At 35.9% G+C, this 12634-nt stretch overlaps 1 protein-coding gene across 1 annotated transcript in view; it reads left to right on the top strand.

The window, feature by feature from the left end:
* The first annotated feature begins 255 nt into the window (after positions 1-255).
* LOC138713098 (cytospin-A-like) overlaps positions 256-12634 on the top strand; it is a 406047-nt gene continuing 393668 nt past the window's right edge. Inside the window, exon 1 of the mRNA XM_069844871.1 lies at positions 256-633. The gene's annotated coding sequence lies outside the window, so the exon portion shown is untranslated. The remainder of the gene's footprint in view (positions 634-12634) is intronic.

Raw genomic sequence — 12634 nt, 5'->3', positions numbered from 1 at the left:
ACAATTAGACAGTTTCATGCAGAATATGATATTGCTAATATTATATAAATGAGAAAGACATTAAGTAATTATAAGATAATCATGATTTGTATAAATATTTTGATATTTTTTCCTCTTTACACAAGATACATACGCTTAATAAATGAAGTAAGATAGTAGTCGTTTAAAAGTCGTTAGTCGTTTGATTGTTTTTATTTTGTATTAAATTGTCGGGAAATGGACGCCGTTGATTGTCGGGTGAACGTTCGGCAGAATAATGCATCATAGGGTTCAAAAAATATGTGTAATGGGAGCGAGTGATGTTCACTGACAATGACCTGAAACGTGCTTATTACGTAGCAAAAATAAATTATAATGAAGATATTTGCTCCATTATATAAAGACATTGTTTATGATGTGACATTAATGTCACGTGCGTCTGTTGACATTTGCTCCGAATATTAGGCCTATAGTGCAGAGGATGTAACAGTTCGTCGTTTGAGTGAATTAGTGTATTGTTGTTAGAGAACTACAGTGTGTTATCTTGACTTTCTATGTAAATAATATTAGATACGGTATTAGACAGTTTCATTGTAACGGGAATGGAATAAGACGTCTATACAGGAGCGGTATCTTGAAAAACAGAGCTTCTAGGTGAGTTATTAACCCTTAACTGGTAACATCAGTTTATTATACACTATTAGTAACATGGGTGAATTTTCACCCAACACAAAAATTAAGATTTTTATAATGCTGCATTTGACTTTTATATATTAAAACACACTTGAAACATAACACAACATAGCTCAACACAAAATAATTTGAAATTTAACATAAATTGATATTATTGTTAGAAGCAATGAAAGTTTTCTTGCACCATAGAATTAAAAAAAATTCCAGTGTATATTTTATAATTAAGAGAAAAAGTCACACATTTTATTTTCTATGGTGTGCAATTCTTGCAGGTTATTTCCCTATGATCTCCACACACGAAATTCTCACAAACACTACACTTCATGGCAAACTTTTTGTCACTCTTTTTTGCAGAGTTTGCAACGTCCCTGTCGTGGTCCAGTTTCAGATGATTTCTGTTCTTTCAGTGAGCTAACCAGTAAAGAATTGTTTTCACTCAATATGGATTCTATCTTCACTCGAAGATCTTTAGGAAGATTCCTGATTGTCAGTCTCTCTTGCATAAATTTCGTTGACAAATCAAGACCAAGCTTGTGAAGAAATTCCAGTCTGTTGGGTGTCTTTCCTCCACGGGCTGCGCATGCGTAAGCCCAAACAATAAATGCATTGATTCCTGCTGCATTCAGTAATCTGTAAAATACTGCCATTGGCCAGCGTCTTGTACGTCTACTGCAGGAATAGTTCTTGCACATTTGATCAAACGAGTCGACCCCTCCTTTAGTTTCATTATAAAATTCAATAGCTTCTGGTTTCCTTGTTTGTTCAGACACTCTTGGTGTGTAATGCATGGTCGAGGCTACTAATACAATTTTACCTTTCTTTGGTGAAAATGATATCAATTGTTGATTAGTATTGCAGTCGAAGAGAAACATTGTTGTATTTGCTGGTCGTTCTTTGGTCTGAAGAGCTTCCGGAGGAATCTCCTTTTTGTTTCTTCGTACAGTACCAACCATAGTTATACCATTAGCCAACATCTCCGACAAGAGGGGGAAAGATGTAAACCAATTGTCAGTAGTTATATTGGAATTGGTGCCATAAATTGGTTTTGCTAATTCCTTCACCAAGTATTGTGCTAAAGGTTCAGGCCCATTGTAAGTTTCTTTTCCTATGTAAGCTATTCCTGTGACTAGGTATTTAGAATGAGAGTCACACATGAACACAAGTTTGAGGCCGTATTTTTCCGGTTTATTGGGGATGTACATACGGAATTTGCAGCGACCTCTGAATCCCAGAAGCTGTTCGTCAATAGTACATTCTGTTGATGGCTTGTAATATTCTTGACAGTGAACGAAAAATTTATTCCATAGTTCCCGAATATATGTAAAAGGATCTGCAGCCTTTCTGGCTTCTCTGGTCTGCTTGTCATCGAATCTCAAGCAATTTGTTATAAATCGAAATCTCTTTAGTGACATAACTGAAACATAAATTGGACTACCCAATGTACCCCACAGAAATTCGGCACTCATATGATTATCTTTTCTGGCCCCACTGATATAAAGTAGACCTATGTATGCCTCTAATTCTCGCAAAGTGATATCTCCAGTATACCTCTGTTCAGACGAGTAGTTCAGTCTCTGGGAAGCCATCTCTTTGTTGGTGTGACGAACAATATCTTGCAACATATCCTCATCAAAAAAAAGACGCCAACTGTTTTCGGGACTTTTTACCTTTCGAGCATCACCTTTTGGCCCGGGTATGGTTGTTCTACATATATTTCGAGAAGGTACCTTTTGTCTTTCAGGGTGTTTGGATGTCCACTCTTTACCATTTTTCCCTTTTAGGACTGACTTCTTCGGAGTGATGATATTATTGTCCTTACTTTCAAACCAGCAATTTTCTGGTTTTCTGCGCTTTTCAGGAACTGCAACACCATTTGCACTATCAATGCTGTCGTCATTTTCTGGGGTAAATCACTTTCATTGTCACTACCGCACTCAATAATATCATCTACTACATCATCTTGTTCACAAATATCTTCCTTCACACTCCCCTCTCCATCAGATGCGTCATCTTCATCATCATCAATATTTTCATTCATTATTATCTTCTCTACCTCACCGGAAGTACATTTCTTACCGTCAATAATAATAAACTCCATGTTCATCAAACTAACGCAGAAGAGAATTGCAATTCGTCTGACACATGTACAAAGAAGTTGAATAAATTACTAATCTAACACTAATGGTAACATGGGTGAAAACTCACCCAGGTTTGCTTTGTAGAGCTATACTACAGCAACTAAAAATATTTCAAATATATTTCAACAATGGTTACGAAGCTACACTTGAGAAAGATACATAGCAAGAGAGCCAACAGTCTAGACAGGTTTACCAATGCACGGCAGAGAAATAAAATTTCTCAAAGATGAATTTTCACCCATGTTACCATTTAAGGGTTAAAATCCTAGACGCTGTTCGGGTGCATTACAGTAATTTGCAGTATCTGTGATTTGTTCTATGTACCGGTAGTTGACAAATTGTGAAATTCTTTGTTTTAATATTTATGGGATGGTGGTTTTGTAAACAAATAATATGTATATAGGCTACTTATACTATCAGAGGTGGATGGTAATCATTTTTGCAGATTTGGTTTATGGAGAATAAGGGCATGAATCTGATAGTGATAACATTAATTGGCGGTAGTGCATGAAAACTTGTAGATGGATAGATTGTATGGTTTGTAGGCGTAAAATTCGACAATCTCACACGCATTTACGCACTCATAGGGACCCATACTGTTACTTCCCAATGTTGGCAGGCGATGGCCAGTAAATTTTACTGCAGCCCTCTCATTTAGGAACAGGTACTTTTTTATGTTCCGTAAATATGCTCCCAGCTTTATTTCCCTTCCGAAAGAAGCCGTACTAAGAATTTGATCGCCCGTTGCTGGGTTTGAACTCGTGATCACGAGCATGGTTACTAGATCACGAAGACAACGACAGGGACAGCGATAGAATTAGTGTTTATTTTTCTGATCAGAAAAAAAAGACGGAGTGATTCATTCAAGCTGCAGTACAGACAGAATAATCTTGTACGCCATTGATACGTTCTTATGAATTTTTTCGGTCACAGAACCCATTCCCGGGAGGGCCTAAGTGGTGACAGCAGATCCTTAAAATAATTGTTCTCCCTGCAAATAAAACCTTCGAGTACACAGCTCAAAGTCCTATTTTGTGCTCATGTTTTCCTTATTTAAATGTAAGTGCCACAAGCTTAACATGTGCATTGCAGTTGTACTAGAAAATTTGCTTTAGGCCATATCGCACTAGTTAATGATTTAACTAGTTAGGATAGTTTAAACATGCTAAACTCTCGATATAAAGTGATACTAAAGCTGTTCATGTTTACACGTCATATGAACGCGGATGTTGTCAAACTTCATTTCAGCGTATCATGTCAAATCTTCTGCGCATTGCAAGTATAGCAAAGATCCGATATAACGCGGTTTTCACAGGAAGTAGACCTATACCTATATCTCCCTCGCGGTATATCGGAAGGTGGCTATGTGACGGGACGGAAGAGTGAAAAAAAAAATCTGCAGAATCTTAACATTTTCTTTGTATTCCCGATATACGGCATGAAGACGTTTGGTTTGAGAGGTACCGTTTGAAGACAGAGCTCCATGCATCCTTGACCTCGGCACTAGAATGAGGTGGTGTGGTCAGCATCACGCTCTGACCTCCTTTTGCCCCCGGGAAAGATCCGGTACTCAGTTTTATGGCCGTTCTGAAAGTTTTGGCAACAAGAAAATCCCGTCACCACACAGGATTAAACCCCGGACTTTCCAGTTCGCAGCCAGTTGCTAACCAACTCAGCTACCCGGCCGCCCACAGCATAATACAGAGTGTTAGGGATTTGAGTGGGGAAAATGTAAATTCGTTCGAAACTGGCAAGCACATCGCATTTCGAAGCTGTGACATTTTAATCGAATATGTAAACTCGTCCGCCTAGCGTTTATTTCTTTACATTGGTAACATGTAAACTCGTCCGCCAAACGTTTATTTATTAACATTGGCAACATGTAAACTCGTCCGCCAAACGTTTATTTATTAACATTGGCAACATAGGAGTCATTTCAGAAATTACAATAATTTAGATGACTGTAAATGTAGCAGATTTTGAAACAGCTACCGTATACACTCTGCAATTAAGTTCGTATGGCCACATACCGAATTCATAGGTTGTCGATTTCACATTTCACAAGTTGACTTAGATAATCGTATACTTTTTACTTCAAAGGTTGAGGTCTAATCATGCACGAGTATGTAGTTCAGAGAAACGCATTAAAATGTAAATTTCATGTTGATCTTATCCATAACAAGCAATTAATCAATTTTTCTTTATCATTTGCATCTCGATGACTTGTCGTCTTGTTGGTGTCAAATGCGAACTACATTGTCATACCTTTTCTGCCGCTTGACCGAAATTGAAAGGTCTTTTTCAAACATGATATCGTACATAGGGGTCGGCCTAGGTAGCGTACTCGGTATAGCGCTGGCATTCAATGCTCGAGGTTGCGGGTTCGATCCCGGCCCAGATCGATGGCATTTAAGTGTGTTTATATGCGACAGGCTCATGTCAGTAGATTTACTGGCATGTAAAAGAACTCCTGCGGGACAAAATTCCGGCACACCGGCGACGCTGATATAACCTCTGCAGTTGCGAGCGTCGTTAGATAAACCATAATTTAAAAAAAATCGTACATAGGGTGACCATACGTCCCGATGAATTGGAATTGTCCCGATTTTTAGCGTAAGTTTGCAAGTTATAAACGTTTTACAAGTGTGCCTACAAAATTTTACCTATAATACTTGCATACTGCTGACATGGAAAATATTTCTCTTTGCTATAATTGTGTCTATTAATGATAGCTATTTTTAGGTTGGTACACCTGTTTTGTTTATCGATAAAACGATAATATTCGAGATTTTTTATCGTTCTTTGTTCAGTTGCCAAGGTCACCCAGGGTTTTAATCAATTTAATGCGTGTTTATATTGAACATTAGAACTGTTTTTTACTCCTTATAACAATGCCAAAGAGGCAATATAAATTTACAGAAGAGCTTGATAAGAAATTTCCTTGTTTTAGAGCTACGGAAAGTAACTATTCAGCTGACTGTAACTGCAATGATTTTTATTCATATTTGATTGCAAAACCTGAGTTGCTGAATGCAATAGCAACTTTTGCTAAATATGATCGGAGTAAAGAAAGTAAATAAACCCCTTTAGAAGCCTAATTTCTGACTTGAGCTAAATAGCCCACGAATTGGAGTCACGTGATTATCATGGTCTGGTCACGGTCATCTTGACAATCGCCTAATATAAATACATGTTCAAAGTTCTAAAAAACAAAGGAATTGCTATATTAAACTCATGTTTAACGTGCATCTATATATATATATATATATATATATATAAATAAAATAATAATAATAATACTAATAATAATAATAATAATAATAATAATAAATTTCTAAATTATAGACATCAGCTCAAAGAATTTTGAGTGACCACAAGGGTCCTGAATACAATAAACATGTACAATATAATGTGATGTGATACATTAAAGAAAAAAGAAAGTTAATTGTTGAAGGAAAATATAAGTTGATTAATTGAAATAGAGATGATGATGTAATATTTGAAGAGAATTCTTGATAATATTTATAAGAATAGACATTACATAATCAAAAGGAATGTGAAGTTCCTTAAGATAATTCCACGTGAATTTTGTGATTGAACCTCTACTGCCAAACAGCAAACCAATGACGGACCATTGTTTAAGAGGGACGTTGTACTCTTGAGAAAGATACGGCAGACAAGGTTCATATATGGACTTCTTCTCAGTATCAACTTCGGTGGCCTGATTTAGGTTTCTTTCGAAACGGATAGTAGGGTCAAGAACAAGAGCCCGTTTTAGGCGTCCGTTGATAGCAATAATGTCTGCCCGTCTGAAAGAACCATCTGATGATACACAATGTACTTCCTCATGAATCTCCCAATTTAAAGTTTTTAACGATTATCGCCAAAGTATGTCGTACACGATGATGTCTAGCATTGATCAGCAGCTCGCCTTTGGGGCATTGTCCAAGCACGTGTCCAAGTGTTTCAAGCTCACTACAGCCTGGATGACGGCAGCGGGTTGTGCTTAGAGTTCTGCCCGGTATTGCGCGAACCGCCGAAATATTGCTTGACATTTTTAAAGCATTGGTCCATTCTGAGGAAGATAGGCCCTTTCGATTGCTTACCCATGAGTTAGCCTTGGGGAGATCACTATAAACAATAACCCCTTTACCACGCAAGGTATGGTTTGTCCAAGTTTGGAATGCGTCATTTCTTAAGTGTTTGCGAATTTTACGACCTGACCAGTTGATAGCATCAATAGCTGTGATATTCAATTTTGACAGAGCAGAAACTTTTTCACTTACAAGGTCCCTAACATTGTGGAGATGGGAGTCATCAACACGAAGAAGAGTATTGCAGATATTTATGTGTTGCACATAAGCTTCCCAAGATGCTTTCATTAACGAAAGACCACGATATTTTTTAGGGGAGTAAAGCATTCCGTCTGGGCAGTCATGAGGAAGACCAATAAGCTCTTTGCATGCTCCTCTGGTAACTTTATCTAAATCATTAAGAAATTTGAACTGGTAATGGAAATTACGGGAAAACGGCCGAACGGATTATAATAAATGACCTCTCATTTTGAAGCTTGGAACCCAAAGTTTTTCAGAAAAAACAGTGGTTTTCAGTGAAATATAAATGTTTCAATATAATTTTTCCTGTTTTATAAAATCCATCGGTCGTGAGTAATTGCATTTCAGAATAAAACAAAACACAAACTAGAGTAAACAATATTACACGAAGGCCATGATCTGCAAGAATACTGACATATTTAGAGCTCAAATTAAATTGGTTATTAAAAATTTCAAGACTTGCTAAAATAATTTACAGGTCTGATTCTGTGGTGTGTAATTTTCTGAGTACAGCTGTGTATTAAAAACTACAAAACTTGAGGTGGTTTGATGACATTATTACCATTAGAAGTGAAATATTATTATAGTTAATGCCATGATGTGACTGTTTTTAATTAATTATACATATTAATGCTATATTGATGATATGAAAGTGAAACGTTTTTGGGGTTATGTAAGTAGATATAGAGAATATCTTAAATTAGATCTCGATTTCTATAATTCACTGAGTGGCGGCTATATAGTATATGTTACTGAAAGCTATAAAACTTACATTATTAAAAATCAAATATTTTTTATAGTTATTAATCAAGTGGGGTTGGGTCTTTTTCATATATTTAATGGCGGTGGTGTGTCCAAGGTCAGTGTAACAGAGGTTTACTCCTCCGAAATGCCAGACACCATCATGTTCGATCCTTAATTGCAACTGCTTTGAGAAAAAAGTCTTGGACAGTAGAAGAGGAAGTTTTTTGCCTTGCTACTAATGGCTCCTCTAGACGTATTGACATCATAGCGTATTCCCAGACTACCAAGAAAGGATATATAATTGATCCTACCATAAGGATTGGAACGGGGAGTAGCCAGCCGGAGAATGTCGATCAAGAAAAGATCAACATTTATCTGCCAACAGTTGATTACTTCAAAGCAAAATACCAGCTTGAAGACATTGAGGTGATTGGTCTTCTTATTGGAGCTCGTGGTGTGATTCCCAAGTTCTTTGAACGCTTCAGGAAGACTTTTGAACTACCACAGACACTTACTGCTGACATCATAACTTCAGTTTTGAAACGCTCTTGCCAAATTCTGAGTCATCATATTCACTCTGTTTAATTTTTTTTTATTTATTCACTTTCTATTCATATATGTTTATTTTAATTTTCTTTCTACAAAATTTATGTAAACATTTAATATTGCAAAATTCATGTAGGAGAGTATACTGAGTCCTTCTGGGCTACCTTCAATGGGGGGCAGTTATTATTATTATTATTATTATTATTATTATTATTATTATTATGCGTGATTCTCTTCAGTATTGGTTCGAGAGAGCGCAAGAATTACAGTTCCTAAGGAAAGACCAAAATGTATTAGTTACTGATAAAATAAGAGGCCTACAAGATTTTGTAGTCTCCCGATCATTTCAGCAAGATCTCTTAGCAGGATAAAATGATTTTACTCTCTACATTTCAAGGTACTTTACGAAACATGCAGCAGCTATACCAAGATGCTATATCTATTGTTCGAAAACATAGCAAACCTGATATATATTTTTTTAACTTTCACCTACAATCCACAATGACCTGAAATAGCTATTGCTTTACTCTCACATGAAAAACCCACTGATCGTCCTGACATTGTTACTTGCGTTTTCGCTTTCAAACTAAAAAACTGAAGGTGGATAGGTTCAAGAAAAAATATTTGGCATAAAAAACCATTCAGAGGGAGTATGTTTCATTATTATGGAAGCAAATAACTTTCAGAATGTCTGGTATTCTTCATCGAAAATAAATCTGAAAAATGTTTATTTGAACGTCTAATGAACTTAGTTTGCAGTATTTGCTGCACAAGCCACTAGTTAATATATAAACTTGTTCAATGTTGGTCATGTTATGACTAAGAATGTGACGTCACGCCGTAGTCTGTCTTTCTCGTTAGCCACGATAGCCCTATTATTGAATTTGAAAGTGCATTTAATTTCTTGTTATTGCTATATTGCTTATTTTATTTTTAATAAGTAGCGTATAATTTTAAATTATTAACATATTTTGTTCCTTCTTTTAGTGTTATTTACGTTTCATTTTGGTATATGTATCTGTCTTATGATTAAATTTAAATAAAATAAAATACGGGATTAAAAAAAACACGGTGTCCCACTTTTTGCCTAAAGAAAGTGATTAAAGGCCCACTTTCATTCAAAGGAATTATGATCATTAGGGAGCGGAATTTTATGTGCTAAAATTTAAATATATTTATTTTTTATGTGCTAAAAAGTACGAAAATATTTGCTAAAAATAAAAAAAAAAATATATATATATATATTTAAATATGACAAAAATACCTTGCTTAGCTTGAAAAAAAAAAATGTTACTAGGTACTCACCAATCACACTTGAGCATCAGTTGCTAGTAGTTGTCCGAGAATTGCAGTGAACAACAAAGGTCATTTCCAAATTCTCCATCACAAATGCATGCCGATTATCTCTGAACAACGACTTATACTATGAAAACGATCTTTTCACATCACAGGACGTCAAACGTGCATATTTAAAGAGAGGAATGTCACAAACACAAACACCGTCAATTTCACCTACAGGCACACCCTCCAATACTTGAGCAACTTTACACATTTTTTTTATATCCACTGTTTTGCTGTCAATGCACATGTGCTTGTTTCCAGACAAATGTTAGGTTACCTGAGAGCTCTGATCTGCACTTACTGATTTACCACATGGTTGGCAAAATAACACTTTTCCGTCGGTAGTAAAAATGTTTTTAAATTCATCTACATATTGCTGTAGACGCGATCTTAAACTCGATTTGATTTTAGGCACCTTAAGAGGCTGATATACACACGTCTTAACGTAAAAAAATGTATCTAGCTACTGACTGACAATGTCGGAGAAAAACTTCCTATAGCGACGCCACCACGTCTACACTACCCAGCTTATGCTTATGGTCCGATAACGAGGAATCACAACAAGATGTATTTCTTCACTTCATAGGCATGAACGAGAGGCGAGAGATTTGTTTAAATTAAATAATGTTTATACCCGAGCTCTTATCCGTTGTGTTTCACAAAAAACGCACTGAATGAAATCATTTTCAGCAACAATAAACATTCCTAATTATGTGTTGCATGTTGTCCATGTTAATTTATTCTCTAATAATAACACTGATATGCTACCTAGCAGTTCTCAGAACTTGAGGCGATACTATTACAAAAATGGATCACGGATATACCACACAGCCCACAGAAACACGAAGCAACCAAGAATTCTTAAAAAGATAACGTATTTCTGAGTGATATAATTGATTTAGTTTTAAAATATTAAAAATTCTTGTAAAAAAATGTATTTAAGTAAAAAAACTCCAAGATTTATGTGTTTATAATAGATTTCCTGAAAATATGTATTTACCAGGGGCGGCTCGTCCATAAGAGCTGCGGAGCTGCAGCACTCCCTGCTTTAACAGGAAAATAAAAATAATATTTACTTTAATTCGTAGAAGAATTGTTACAGCTTTAATTGGTCAGTTGCTTTATATTTTATCTGGACGGAAATATGTACTATTATCTGAGGCATAATCTTTTTGCGCATCGACTGTATTGGAATTGACACTGTATTCAAAGTCGTCCTGGGATCTGCAGGTGGTCAGCTCATAGAGAGTGTGTCTTGCATGGTCAGGGGGTAGAGAGGTGAAGGGAAGCAGAGGGAAACTGCCACTGTTTAAAACCCATATCTCGCTGCAGTGGCTTGCAGAGCCAGGCCACAAGGGATCTTACCTCTCCTCCCACACCGCTATTGTAATGCTGCGTCAAATGGATTCTCTATTCCCTTGAAACTTAATGACAAAATTTTTATTTTCTTTTCACATACTTATTGTTGTAGAATCTTATCGAGTTAATATAACGAAATTAATATTCTCTTTTGCCTTATTATTACGTATATATCCAGCCTCCAGCAGAACCTAATATTTGCCTTAACTCAAAATGATTGCACGAGTAGAATCCTTTTGATATAGCACGTAAAATACGAAAGAGACTTCTTTTCCAGTTTTAGAAAATTGTTGACCATCAGTATATCTGAGTGTTGCTTTGGTGTGACGTCTTAATACCGTAACTTAACCAGTGCAAATTTGCAAGCATGAGTGTGTGTGAAATACAGAATAATAATTTTATTTTTCTCAACTTTCCCTTGCGGAGAATACTGATGTAATGAAGTGAAATTAAAGGGTCGTCCGTTACCCGACTTAAATCTTACTTAAGCTTCATCCAGCCGAAATAGTGCATATATGTAAGGAAGTATAACAATGAAATTTACGCTAAGCATTTGTGGTTACGTGGATGTGAACAAAAAAAATTTGTATTTTGTTTTCCTTGCCTCCTCTTCGGGGGTGATGCTGCATGGACTAGGAGTGATGTGACAGATTTAGGACATTTGCCCCTAAAAAGCAAAATGCACGAATCTTCGCAGTCTCACCTGAAAAATGTTGTTTCATTGGCTATGTTACGCAACTCATACTGCTGTGCAATTAAGTGAAACGAACAGAACAAACATTCTCTAACATAACCAAGATGTGAGAAAAAAATCGTGAAATTATTAAAAAAAAATATTGATTGTATCAAATTTTGTGGCCAATATGAACTTCCTCTTAGGGGACATGATGAAAAAACGATTCGAAGAACCCTGATGTGTTTCGTGGGTTGCTACAGTTCGTGAGTAATCTAAACGAGCCTCTCAAAAATCATTTGGAACATGCCACTGTTTAAGGTTTTTCTAAGACAATTCAGAATGAACTGGTAGATTGCAAGTTGAGTGTCTGCCGATCTGAAATTCAGACTGAAATCGATGGTATTAGTTTTTCTTAGGGATTAGCAAATGGTCCCACAGACATCTCCCAACTAAGTCAGGAAGTTTTGATTTTTCGATATGTAGTGCATTTATTTTTGTCCTATACTTATTAGTAATGGTATCAAGAAGTGAAATTTGTGTGTACCGAAATCTACTGCAGCTCTCCCAGTCCACAAGTTCACGAGCCGCCACTGGTATTTACATAAATGTTTTGTGAAAATATGTGTTTTTATGTGAAATAAAATTCGGGTTTTAAACTTGAAACTTGACATTTGGAATTTTTAACTTTGTTAATTGTGTTTTATCACACGCAAGAAAAATATTTAATTGCATAGGAATCCGCTTCTTAATGATCATCCTAGTTGTACATTTTTTTTTATGTCCTAGTGATATTTAACTTATTTTATATTTTTATTTTCATATTT

Source organism: Periplaneta americana, chromosome 14 (genome assembly GCF_040183065.1).
Source record: "Periplaneta americana isolate PAMFEO1 chromosome 14, P.americana_PAMFEO1_priV1, whole genome shotgun sequence".
NCBI lineage: Eukaryota > Metazoa > Arthropoda > Insecta > Blattodea > Blattidae > Periplaneta > Periplaneta americana.
Note: the sequence above shows the minus strand (reverse complement) of the source record. Positions and strands in the feature narration are given on the sequence as shown.